Genomic DNA, 14,401 nt, shown 5'->3' with positions numbered 1-14,401 from the left:
TCTGATGAGTCTCGATTTCTGCTGCGACATTCGGATGGTAGGGTCAGAATTTGGCGTCAACAACATGAAAGCATGGATCCATCCTGCCTTGTATCAACGGTTCAGGCTGGTGGTGGTGGTGTCATGGTGTGGGGAATATTTTCTTGGCACTCTTTGGGCCCCTTGGTACCAATTGAGCATCGTTGCAATGCCAAAGCCTACCTGAGTATTGTTGCTGACCATGTCCATCCCTTTATGACCACAATGTACCCAACATCTGATGGCTACTTTCAGCAGGATAATGCAATGCCATGTCATAAAGCTGGAATCATCTCAGACTGGTTTCTTGAACATGACAATGAGTTCACTGTACTCCAATGGCCTCCACAGTCACCAGATCTCAATCCAATAGAGGAGCATCTTTGGGATGTGGTGGAACAGGAGATTCGCATCATGGATGTGCAGCCGACAAATCTGCGACTGCAACTGTGTGATGCCATCATGTCAATATGGACCAAAATCTCTGAGGAATGCTTCCAGCACCTTATTGAATCTATGCCACGAAGAATTGAGGCAGTTCTGAAGGCAAAAGGGGGTCCAACCCGTTACTAGCATGGTGTACCTAATAAAGTGGCCGGTGAGTGTATATCACGTGACCATGGACTGTATATCACATGACCATAGACTGTATATCACATGACTATGAACTGTATATCACGTGACTATGAACTGTATATCACATGACCATAGACTGAGCAATAAGTAGGAGCCAGATAGAAAAGAGCTTGGCTGTAAGATCAGACTACACTGGGCTTGTTTGTTGTCTATTACCATGGGGACAGTCTCTATTAGTAGCTGTAGATACATGATGGGCTTCTTCATTTTTTTATTCCATATGCACTGAAATAATTGAAAGAAAATGGGATTGGGAATGGTAGTATAAGTTATCTTGTTCAGTTACAGTATCTGCTTTACTTACAATGTAAGAGACTCCGGAGCGCCGTTCCTCCGGCTCTTTTACTTCATTCTCCAGGTGGTCAGCGCAGGAGATTCATGGCGGCAGAGCTATGTATAAATTTATAAGCCCTGACACTCTATTTCTCGTGTGACACGTGCAGACTCATTAGTTGTTTCTCCTGGTGACAAATGGCTACCTGTGGAGGGCGCTGGATGTTTTAATTAACAATCACAGACAGAGCTGATGGATTTCCTGATGGTAACCGTCCCAGGGTCTCCAAAAACTTGGTGTTAGTGTTTTATTTGTGGTTATCTTGTGACGGGTAAATCTTTAAGCTCCTGAGTTTGTTTTTGATGTATGAGATGATGCGGCACTATGGTGAAAAATCAATGAGACGTCGGCCTATTCTAGTCTATGCTAAGGACTGGTGAGAGTCCCAGAGGTCGGACTACCACTGAGCTGCAAGATATCCTATATCCTGTGAATAGGTAGTATATTTTTGGGACCAGAATGCCCCATGGGCATCAGACCACCACCGATCAACTGCTGCTGGCCAACAGATCCATATGAGTGAATTGGATTCTAATTAAAGGAGACGTCTCTTTTTCCATCAATGGCGCCACTCTTATCTCTATGGCTGTTTACATGATCCCTATTAAAGACATATAGCCAAGCTTCAATACCAGGCACAACCTGTAGACAATAGCGGTGCTGGTTATTGTAAAAAGTGGATACAATTTTCTAATCCTAGGCAACTGATTCCAAGGAGTTCCATATAGATACTATGTCTTTATAGAGAGACATTACCTGGGGCGTGTTTCACAGACGACCCTTGCTCTAGAAGGAACTCTGGGAAAGGAATATCTAACTAAGTTCCCCTGGATAGAAAAAAGAAAAATTTGCTCTAGTGCCACCCTTTGTAAGGTAACACCCTATTGATCAATGCCTGGTTTTCTAGGAAACCTTTTGATATTGTCTGGGATTAATGCCAGATCAGAACTTCTCCTCCAAAAGGAAGAAAGACCCATCTACAGAGAGCTGCTCCGGGGTTATTGCCACTCATCAGTGTGAAGCAGGTTATTGGTGCAAAAGTCATAGACGTCAGAAGGGTGTCAACTTTGACACTTTCTTCCAAAAGGTGGCGCTAGAACAAATTTCCATTAAGGAGAACTTATTTATGTATTCTTTTCCTAAAATACAGAATACACAGAAAAAATCTACTATTGCAAAGAAACAAGTATACAATAGTAGGCATTGTGTTTTCTTGCTCAGGACCAGATGTCAGAACACATTGCCTCCGTACAATTGATGACTGTATTTATTTGTCCTCTATAACTCTAACTAACATGTTTATTGCCTGGAAAACTGTAGCTGTCAGCATCCCTGCGAGGTAGGAGCTGTGCTGGATTCACTGGTGTGAACTGGACATTCTGTGCTAATAATACCTCCGCCCCACGGCCTCCTCCAGGGTCAGGAAAAACGGATTATATGTTATTAGAAGGGAAAAACAATATCTGGCCTGAAGTGTGTTCCAGCAATAAATGCAACTATATTCATATTCTGGGTAATACTCGCTTATCGCTGCCAAATTGTTCCTGGAAACTTTGTTGCTATTCACATACTTTTTATGTAGGTTGGTTGGTTTGATATCCAAGTTATATTCCAAGGAGTGGTAAAGGGGTATCTGGTTTGGGCAATCTCTTGGTCTTCAAAAAAAAAATCAGTTAAGTACTTGGTCTAATAGTCTACGAGGTAGCGGGCCTGTAAGTGTTTGTTTCCTCTACAGCATCCCTACAGGAGAAATGAAGTATTACACGTCAGTAACACACGGTGCTTCAGATATATGTGATGAATGGAGGTAACCCAATATTCCTAAAATCAAAGTAGTCTATGAAGTAGATTCAAAATCTTCTCTTATTGATGATGTCACCCATGTCTAGCACCAGGATCCATGTCTAGCACCAGGATCCATAGCTAGCACCTGGACCCATGTCTAGCACCTGGACCCATGTCTAGCACCTGGACCCATGTCTAGCACCTGGACCCATGTCTAGCACCTGGACCCATGTCTAGCACCTGGACCCATGTCTAGCACCTGGACCCATAGCTAGCACCTGGACTCATAGCTAGCACCTGGACTCATAGCTAGCACCTGGACTCATGTCTAGCACTAGGACCCATGTCTAGCACCTGGACTCCTAGCTAGCACCTGGACCCATGTCTAGCACCTGGACCCATGTCTAGCACCAGGATCCATGTCTAGCACCTGGACTCCTAGCTAGCACCTGGACTCCTAGCTAGCACCTGGACCCATGTCTAGCACCTGGACCCATGTCTAGCACCTGGACCCATGTCTAGCACCTGGACCCATAGCTAGCACCTGGACTCATAGCTAGCACCTGGACTCATAGCTAGCACCTGGACTCATGTCTAGCACTAGGACCCATGTCTAGCACCTGGACTCCTAGCTAGCACCTGGACCCATGTCTAGCACCTGGACCCATGTCTAGCACCAGGATCCATGTCTAGCACCTGGACTCCTAGCTAGCACCTGGACTCCTAGCTAGCACCTGGACCCATGTCTAGCACCTGGACCCATGTCTAGCACCAGGATCCATGTCTAGCACCTGGATCCATGTCTAGCACCTGGACCCATGTCTAGTGCATAGCTAGTGCTTGTACTTAAAGATCAGCAAACTGGTTTGTAACAAATTGAGATCATTACAAACTTTCCACAACTTTTAGATTCTTCCAATTCTGATATTTTTGGGGTTCTCCATCCACTGTGTCTTCATACCCCAGAGCGGAATTGGAGGCCCAGGAGAGGAACTCCTTCCCTCAACTCTGTCCTGGGCTCCATTGTGATCCTCTTCCAACCTCCGAGGTGATATCCTGAGGTCTGTAGCGCCTCTGAGATCTCTAATTGCTTGCATCAAAGCATCACGACATTGGCGCGCCCCACATGGGTCAATGGTTCCCCCGGCCAACGACATCACTAAAATAACCAGAAGACAATGAAAGAGAATTACAATATAAGGAACGCTATATAAGGTGAGTATCAGTGTTTATTATTTTACGACACCTCTCTTACTTTGCAACGTGTTTTTGTTTTGTTTACTCACACAAGCCTAAAACTTTTGCACCACACTTACACATTCATCATGCAAGTGGTTTGTGACTTTGCTGTCACTTAGATGGTGATATAGGTTTATCTGTGACGCTTCTTCATTTCTCTGCCCTCAACTACTTAATATTTTACAGTGAAATAGATGAATGTCTTTCAGGACTGTGATCTGCTCCTCGTCCCGGTTTTCGTTGCGCTGCTGTCAGCTGTCTGCTTTATCTGCTGTAAGAAACCTTCCTGTCTGTTTACAGTGAGGGCTGACATCCCCCCTCCCCACCTTCCTCCTCATATTCCTGCATTGGCCTTGGTGGGTATGGAGCGTCGCTTTACAATTCCTTCCCTTTCCTATAGACCTGGATTTGGTTAATGGCATCTCCTCTGTATTGTGAATAGGAGAGCGTATCGACTCGCCCCGCGCGGCGGCCGCACTGCAATCACAGCATCTTGACTTTTTTTTCCCCCAGCTATTGATTCCCATCCGCCTGCACAGTCGCACAGGCTTCCTACTCCCGATGTTGATCAATATCCCGAACGACCTTTACACGGGACCCCAGGACTTCAGGAAACTGAAATATCACTGCCAAAATCCAAAGGTCGCCCAATCCTTTATTACGTCTCACTTAGAAGGACCCGCGGATCAGTGCGGCCGGGAGTGAGTGCTTTGTGAGATCCTTAGTACAGCAGAGGTGCAGAGCATTGCAGCTGTCTCCAGCACATACAAGTCTTTGAGTTGACCTTGGCCAGATATTTTTGTACTGTGCATCATGTTGTTGATATCTGACTTTGTGCATAAGATGGGATGCATTGATTCATTGCACTTGTTCAGACTATGTATTGGCACTACTTTTCCCTAGAGAACGAAGAGATGAATCTATAGGTGTCTAAACTACAGCCCCTTAAAAGGTTGGTAAAGCATAATAAAAATCCAAAAGTAGCGCCTCTGCTGTCCACAAGTTGTCTGAGATTGCAACTCCGTCCCATTCAGTTAAATGTGATGAGCTGTAATACCACACACAGCCTGCAGAACGGGGAGGCGCTGTTATTGAAAATAAATAGCCATGTTTTTATGATCTTGAACAAACCCTTTAAAGATGAACAGGAAACGTAATACAGTGCAATGAAGGGGATGGTCGGGGGTGCATGTCAAATGTTCGCCTTGGGGCCCAGCCATTCCTAGTTATGCCACTGGTTCAGCACCATCATACCTAAGGATAGTCCTAAGGATAGCACCAAGCTGTTTTTATGAGGCAGATGTGCAGTACACATAAGGCTGGATTCACACCAGCGTTTGAACTCCATTCAGGGTTTCCATCCCCAAACCCGCTTGAAAAATGTAGATGAAAAAGTCCTGCAAGCAGGACTTTTTTCTCCACATTTTTAGAGTGGAAAGCTGGTGGACCCCATTATAGTACAACAACGTGGTGGACCCCATTATAGTCTATGGAATTTGTGGGTTTCTGTGGATAACCGCTTTTTAAGTGGATTAGGTTTCCGTTCTTTGGGTCCCTAAGCGAACCGGGCCTAAGAGAGATTTCAATTTGTACCAATATTGACAGGCTTGGCGAACTTTTCTCTTATGTGTATAGGCACCTTTAGATTATCAACTAAATCAGAGGTGAACAAACTGGTTAGTAACCCAGTTCTCGGGATCGGGAAAGATCGGATTCTGATTGACTATCGAGCAAATATCGGGATGGGCTGGAAAATGATCAGAAATCGGATTTTGAAATCTCAAGATCGGCTCAACCGGTTCAGCGATCAGGAAAGATCGGATCCTGATCGGTGATCGAGCAAATTTCACGATCGGGATCGGCTAGAAAATGATCGGAAAACGGATTTTAAAATGGATCCTGAAATCTCAAGATCGGCTCAACCCTAATTGACTTTTCCAAAAATGTTGGGTTCATCGGACCCTGAAATCTTTTGGGTTCACCACCCACACATCATTATTATAGTCTGGGATCTCTTCAGATCTGTGATTGGGTCAAAGCATTATAATGTTGACACCAGTGATTGGGTATCAGCGGTCCCCGGGGGCCAAGGACATCGCCCAGGAACAAACACTGGATGTTACAAGGGGCCTAGAAGAAGTGGCGGAAGGTGAATATGTTTATTATGTTTCCTCACCTCCTGGGGCCTCTGATTTGGAGTCAGCGGAGATGGCATAGTATAGTATGAGCACCTCCGGTTCAGTCTGAAACAAAACTGGTTGGAAATCCTTGCTGATATTCGCCAAACAAATCTCACAAGGTTTGCCCATCTGTAGCGTCCATCTGTAGACAGCAGCGTATAGAGTTAATGGGGGCCGAGATTTTGGAAACTTTGACTTATTATATTGCAAAATTGTACAAAGTATAAACTGTATTTGAATGACGACTCGACTAATAAGGTGTAAATTCCGAAACGGCAGAGGATAAAGGTGATAGTAGATTCCATCTAATCCCGGGCCGAGCTGCGCGAATATATTATTCATGGTCTTTTTATGTTGTACACTAGTTTTTGAAGCTACAAGTCTCAGTACTATAAAGAGAAAGTTCTTTGACTTGCAGACTGTTTGGTTCCAGCGTGGCAGGAGATCTGTAGATTGCCTTCCTTCCTTTTCCATATAACTCTTTTAGTATTATTTATGCAAAAAAAGTTAAAATTTTTGTGAACTTGCTGTGCAAGTGATTGATCGAATTACAATCTAAAAATCAGGCTGGATCTCAGTCTCAGTGAGCTAAGAAATTGGAAGCAATCACACTTGGTGGCTTCAAGACTTGGAATCCAAGTGGAGGAAATCAATAGTATTATGAATTAATGCAGAGTCCTACGGTATGCGCATGGTAATATATCTGGCCGTCGACAATAAAGACATTATTACCATCCTTGTAGGACTGTTCAGCTGGGATAATAACATGGAGATTGTGTGGTGCGAGATACAGATGACTGTGCGTATGTCACTTATTATCGAGTAAACTGGTGCTGGCCGTGTATGGAGCAATTACAGTTTGTCAATGTAAATGTAATATTTGTCATTGATTTTAGATTAGTATTCGGGTTAGTTATCCTGTGTCTATTTCCAACCAGATTCCAAGTGACTGAAGACCTCAAATTTGTCTAGACGAGAGGTATCAGCCACTTGTCTACTAGAGTGTCTAGTCCATAGATATCAGACCATATGTCTACTAGAGTGTCTGGAGCATAGGTGTCAGACCAAATGTCTACTAGAGTGTCTGGAGCATAGGTGTCAGACCATATGTCTACTAGAGTGTCTAGACCATAGATATCAGACCAAATGTCTACTAGAGTGTCTGGAGCATAGGTGTCAGACCAAATGTCTACTAGAGTGTCTGGAGCATAGATATCAGACCAAATGTCTACTAGAGTGTCTGGAGCATAGGTGTCAGACCAAATGTCTACTAGAGTGTCTGGAGCATAGGTGTCAGACCATATGTCTACTAGAGTGTCTAGACCATAGATATCAGACCAAATGTCTACTAGAGTGTCTGGAGCATAGGTGTCAGACCAAATGTCTACTAGAGTGTCTGGAGCATAGATATCAGACCAAATGTCTACTAGAGTGTCTGGAGCATAGGTGTCAGACCAAATGTCTACTAGAGTGTCTGGAGCTTAGGTGTCGGACCAAATGTCTACTAGAGTGTCTAGACCATAGATATCAGACCATATGTCTACTAGAGTGTCTGGAGCTTAGGTGTCGGACCAAATGTCTACTAGAGTGTCTAGACCAGGGGTCTCAAACTCGCAGACTAATCCACGCCAAGCCTAGTATGTTCCATTTAGTGGTGACCGCCGCTACGCTACATAAAAATGGCTGGCTGTAGCGCAGCGGCGGGAGAATGTCCCGGACCTTGGGCCCGCCCCCTGTAGCCTAGTAACGGATTGGCCAATCCAGCCGCAGCTCTTTTCCTCATGCGTCATTGATGTCCTGATGCTGAGCGCGGCGGCTGGATTTTAGCAGCGGAGGCCAGACCAGCAGTGACAAGGTAAGTGCCAATTTTACAAACCCCAAAAAACTGCTTTTATTGTCCCCTATTTTGCCCCCAAATCTTTCAATTACTACAACTCCCAGCAGCTCCAGATGCCCTGGAGCTGCTGGGAGTTGTAGTGCACCCACCCTATATAGATAATGTCCCACACTATTGTTATGCTGGTGCCCTTTTCTAGAGCTCCAGCAATTGTTTGTAGACCTAGTGCGGCCCGCCGACTGGCTGGGATCTTGCTCTGCGGCCCACATGCTGAGTTGAGTTTGAGACCCCTGCTCTAGACCATAGGTGTCGGATGAAATGTCTAGTAGAGTGTCTAGACCAAATCAAATCAAACAAGCTTTATTGGCACGTCCGAATAGATATTTGGCATTGCCAAATCTAGTAAAGTGGGGGGGAGTTGGGGGGGGGGGAGTGGTTGATTTGGGGTATAACAGTCTGTGGAGTCTCATCTTCCTCTTAGTTGGTGACTGCTATATGGGGGGTGGGGTGGGTGGTTTGGGGTATAACAGTCTGTGGAGTCTCATCTTCCTCTTGTTTGGTGACAGCTGGACACGTATTGGGCAGCGATCTCCACAGTGGCCTCTTCTTCTCCCACTAGGATGTAGAGTTTCCTCTTCTCGTCTGCAGATATGAAGTCTGGGATGTGGGCAGAGAGTCTTTGGTAGTAGACGGCCCTCACAGCTGAGTATTTGGTGCAGTGTAGCAGGAAGTGGGTCTCATCTTCTAGGGCCCCCTGGTCACAGTTCTGGCACAATCTCTTCTCCCATGGCTTGTACGTCTGCCTGACCATAGATATCAGACCAAATGTCTACTAGAGTGTCTGGAGCATAGGTGTCAAAACTGGTGCCTGATACTTTGCCCGTGTCTTGCATTCGTCTTGTATGTTGAATAAATCTTTGACAATTGGTAAATCAGTATTTCCCTTGAACCTTACACACAGTGACATTTTTGACTCCTCTAATGACCCTAATAAACTGACATACATGTCCATTTTTAGCAGGTGATTTGCACTCATTCCGTTTTTCCATATTTGATGGCCGAGTTTCATCCGTTTTGCTTCAGTTTTTAACTGTCAGTGAAAAAAAAAAACCTGAATTTCATTGGTCTTTCTTTTTGGATCCAACCCACTGATCGATGTTTTTACTGACATAACACTGTTGTCATTAAGTTTTACATGAGTTAAAAATGGATCCATCCAATTCTATTGGGTCTGTGTGCCCTTGAACATGGACGTGTGATGTACATTGCAAAAACAGTCATCACGTATCTCGAGTGAATAAGCCTTTGCTCTGAGACCTGGGTTGAGGTTCTGTTGAATTAGGATATGATGCAATGGGCTTGAGCGTACCCCATGGTGCACAATTGTCTTTTTTCATAAAGGACTTTCCAGGAGAGTCGCACAAGACATTGCCTGAGATTGTATTTCCCACAGACATCTGCCTTCCACTTTAAGTCATCTACAAGCTCTAGTCTACATCTTATATATTGGGAAGCATAAATCAAAGATTCTTTAGTGCCGGTCTTCAGCAGATGCAGATAAGGGCACCTGCCAAACAAGATCACAGCACCATGCAGAAGACCTGTCACTCCCGGCTACACAAAGCAAACTTTCTTTAAAGAAGAAGTGAAGGTTTAGATAAGACACAGCGCTGACCTGCAGAGAGTGTAATAGGTTCTTCTTTACTTCTTTCAAGCCTTTAATGTGTCCTGATCATTGTATGGGGTTGGAGACAAATTCTTACATAATGTCTAATTAATGTTTGCTTTCCTTATATAATTTAAGATCAAAGAAGAAATAAAGACCTTCAGGTGGCCGCAGGACGTCTTGACTCATCATCATAAACAAATACTATGTGTACCGATATGATATGTCTGGCACTGGCCATGGTGCATAAAGGAAGGTTCCTCCAAGATAGGTCAGGACCAGGACTACACTACAAATCTTGGTCGATAGACATACTGGTGATATTGGTAGCCTGGGATACGGCTTGGATGATAGATCCACCACTGTATTGGCTTGTCTTCAGATGATGATGGTGCTCAATGCTAGCCGAAGCCCTGGACTTGTGAAATTCATACAGATGAGCATGCATTTTGTGGCTACTACATTGTGATGTCACAGTACAGGGATAATACACACAGTGATGTCACAGTACAGAGATAATACACACAGTGATGTCACAGTACAGAGATAATACACACAGTGATGTCACAGTACAGGGATAATACACACAGTGATGTCACAGTACAGGGGTAATACACACAGTGATGTCACAGTACAGAGATAATACACACAGTGTGATGTCACAGTGCAGGGATAATACACACAGTGATGTCACAGTGCAGGGATAATACACACAGTGATGTCACAGTACAGGGATAATACACACAGTGATGTCACAGTATAGAGATAATACACACAGTGATGTCACAGTACAGGGATAATACACACAGTGATGTCACAGTACAGGGATAATACACACAGTGTGATGTCACAGTGCAGGGATAATACACACAGTGATGTCACAGTACAGGATAATACACACAGTGATGTCACAGTACAGGGATAATACACACAGTGATGTCACAGTACAGGGATAATACACACAGTGATGTCACAGTACAGGGATAATACACACAGTGATGTCACAGTACAGGGATAATACACACAGTGATGTCACAGTACAGAGATAATACACACAGTGATGTCACAGTACAGGGATAATACACTCAGTGATGTCACATTACAGGGATAATACACTCAGTGATGTCACATTACAGGGTTAATACACACAGTGATGTCACAGTACAGGGTTAATACACACAGTGATGTCACAGTACAGAGATAATACACAGTGATATCACAGTACAGAGATAATACACACAGTGATGTCACAGTACAGAGATAATACACACAGTGATGTCACAGTACACAGATAATACACTCAGTGATGTCACAGTAAAGGGTTAATACACACAGTGATGTCACTGTACACAGATAATACACACAGTGATGTCACAGTACACGGATAATACACTCAGTGATGTCACAGTACAGGGATAATACACACAGTGATGTCACAGTACAGGGATAATACACACAGTGATGTCACAGTACAGGGATAATACACACAGTGATGTCACAGTACAGGGATAATACACACAGTGATGTCACAGTACAGGGATAATACACACAGTGATGTCACAGTACAGAGAAAATACACATAGTGATGTCACAGTACAGAGATAATACACACAGTGATGTCACAGTACAGGATAATACACACAGTGATGTCACAGTACAGGGATAATACACACAGTGATGTCACAGTACAGGGATAATACACACAGTGATGTCACAGTACAGGGATAATACACACAGTGATGTCACAGTACAGGGATAATACACACAGTGATGTCACAGTACAGAGATAATACACACAGTGATGTCACAGTACAGAGATAATACACACAGTGATGTCACAGTACAGGGATAATACACTCAGTGATGTCACATTACAGGGATAATACACTCAGTGATGTCACATTACAGGGTTAATACACACAGTGATGTCACAGTACAGGGTTAATACACACAGTGATGTCACAGTACAGAGATAATACACAGTGATATCACAGTACAGAGATAATACACACAGAGATGTCACAGTACAGAGATAATACACACAGTGATGTCACAGTACAGAGATAATACACACAGTGATGTGACAGTACAGAGATAATACACACAGTGATGTCACAGTACACAGATAATACACTCAGTGATGTCACAGTAAAGGGTTAATACACACAGTGATGTCACAGTACACAGATAATACACACAGTGATGTCACAGTACACGGATAATACACTCAGTGATGTCACAGTACAGGGATAATACACACAGTGATGTCACAGTACAGGGATAATACACACAGTGATGTCACAGTACAGAGATAATACACACAGTGATGTCACAGTACAGGGATAATACACACAGTGATGTCACAGTACAGGATAATACACACAGTGATGTCACAGTACAGGATAATACACACAGTGATGTCACAGTACAGGGGTAATACACACAGTGATATCACAGTACAGGATAATACACACAGTGATGTCACAGTACAGGGGTAATACACACAGTGATGTCACAGTACAGGGATAATACACACAGTGATGTCACAGTACAGAGATAATACACACAGTGATGTCACAGTACAGGGATAATACACACAGTGATGTCACAGTACAGAGATAATACACACAGTGATGTCACAGTACAGGGATAATAAACACAGCATCATTATACAAGGATAATGGATACCATGACATCACATAGTAGTTAATAAACACTGGATTTCCCTTACACCAGTTGACTGTACTCTGATAGGAAGGGAGATAGATAGATAGATAGATAGATAGATAGATAGATGGATGGATGGATGGATGGATGGATGGATGGATGGATGGATGGATGGATGGAGCAAATCAGTAAGAATTTCCTAACATGAATCTGAACAACACCCTGGCCCATGATAGCGGTCTAGCGCAGTATATACTAGATTGTAGACTTGGAAGGTACAAGATATGGCAGTATATACTACATTTAATCTCTTCTTGCTCCAGCTCTCCTCTTGAACTTTTAGTTTCCAAGCTTTGAGCTCATAGGGATTAATTTATTCCTGCCATTTGTCTACAGTATTAGTGAAGGTTTTATCTCAGAAATGAGATGATAGATGACAAGACATACGATGAACTGAGAGAGCGAGTGACATTCTTCAGACACATAGAAGAGAGGTTATGAAACATATAAGACGGGAATGTGAAGTGGAGGAGCTAAATATCAGTGAAATATAGGAGTCTTATGAGTAAATGTTAATGGTCTCAGCTTGTGTCCTCCTTCCATCCCAAGTAATCATCATGTAATGTCTGTACGGCAGTAGCGAGGACTGATTCATAGGTCACGGGATGGAAGTTTCCATGTCACACAGTGTTTTTCTATATAACAATGCAGTGACCTTCAAAATACTCTGTTATTATCATATAGAAAGATCCGGGAGTCAAGGTACAGAATCATGAGAAATATAGTCAAGTGGATATTCCCATACCAGCTATATATGGCTAGAAACACGGAAAGGTCTTAGGTTATTTGGGTTCTCTATTCATATGGGGGATCTTGTCTAGATACTGTAATAGTTTAGGGGTTTGCTCTAAGATCTATATTAATTTCTAGAGATGAGCCAAGCTTCGCAATGAACTGGGTTTGGCCAATTTTTTTTTTTTTAAATCAGGTTTTCTACCCACAAATCATTAATGGATTCCAGTATATAACAATATGAGGCCCTGGGGATGTCATACTCACCTTCTCTCACCTGTCCCGGGCTCCCTTGTAACATCCAATGTTCTATCTAAGGCATCTTCTTAGGTGATCCTCTTCAGCCGGAGCTGAAGGGAAGGGAAGACCCCACACCGTAGCTGGCATGGACCCCCTAGGTCTGGCTGAGCGAGGGTCTCTTCCCGCCGGGTCGGCGGAGGTCAGATCGATCGATGTGAATCTGTTGGAAACTTGGCAGTAAATGTTCGATTTCCCTACAGTGCCCCCACAGGTGAAAGTAGGTATTACTCAGTTCTCATTCAAACCAATTAGCTTTCTTAGAGGATGTTTTTGTAATCTTCTAACCTAGAGAACTCCTGTAAGAGAAGGAATGAAATGTAGTAACAGGCCGTGATGACTTTTACCTGCTATGGAGGAATATTTAGACATTTCTTCTGATTTGCTTACAGCTCTTTTCAGTAACTATGGTTTCCATGGAGACAGCATCATCTTACAAAAGTTTTCTGGAAACACATCAACAGTACAACGGAGGTCGTAGAAAAGAAAATAAGAAGAATCTAAACATGGGAAACATGTCTGTCTACAGTATCTATCTATCACTGTATCTTCTATCTATCTGTCTGTCTGTCTATCTATCTATCTATTTCCTATCTACCCTGTTTCCCCGAAAATAAGACAGTGTCATATTAAATTCTCTTCCGAAATATATGACCTGTCTTATTTTCGGGGGGATGTCTTATGGAACGGCTGGAGCGGGGGACAATCGGCAGTCATGCCGGCGCTTCCTTAACGGAGTGCCGACATGACTGCCGGTTGTAGGTGGTGCAAGAGGTGGTGGTGGGGGCGAGGTATGCTAGTTACCTTCTCCATCTTCATAGCAGCGCTGGTGCTGTTGTTGGTCACGGTGGTGGAAGTGGTTGGCGGGGCTTAGCAGAGATTAGCGAGGCTTCCGGCGGTTGTGCCGGAGAGCCTCACTTAGTGGGCATTGCAGCCGGCTGAACGCTGTG

Source organism: Leptodactylus fuscus, chromosome 9 (assembly GCF_031893055.1).
Source record: "Leptodactylus fuscus isolate aLepFus1 chromosome 9, aLepFus1.hap2, whole genome shotgun sequence".
Classification (NCBI taxonomy): Eukaryota; Metazoa; Chordata; class Amphibia; order Anura; family Leptodactylidae; genus Leptodactylus; species Leptodactylus fuscus.
Note: the sequence above shows the minus strand (reverse complement) of the source record.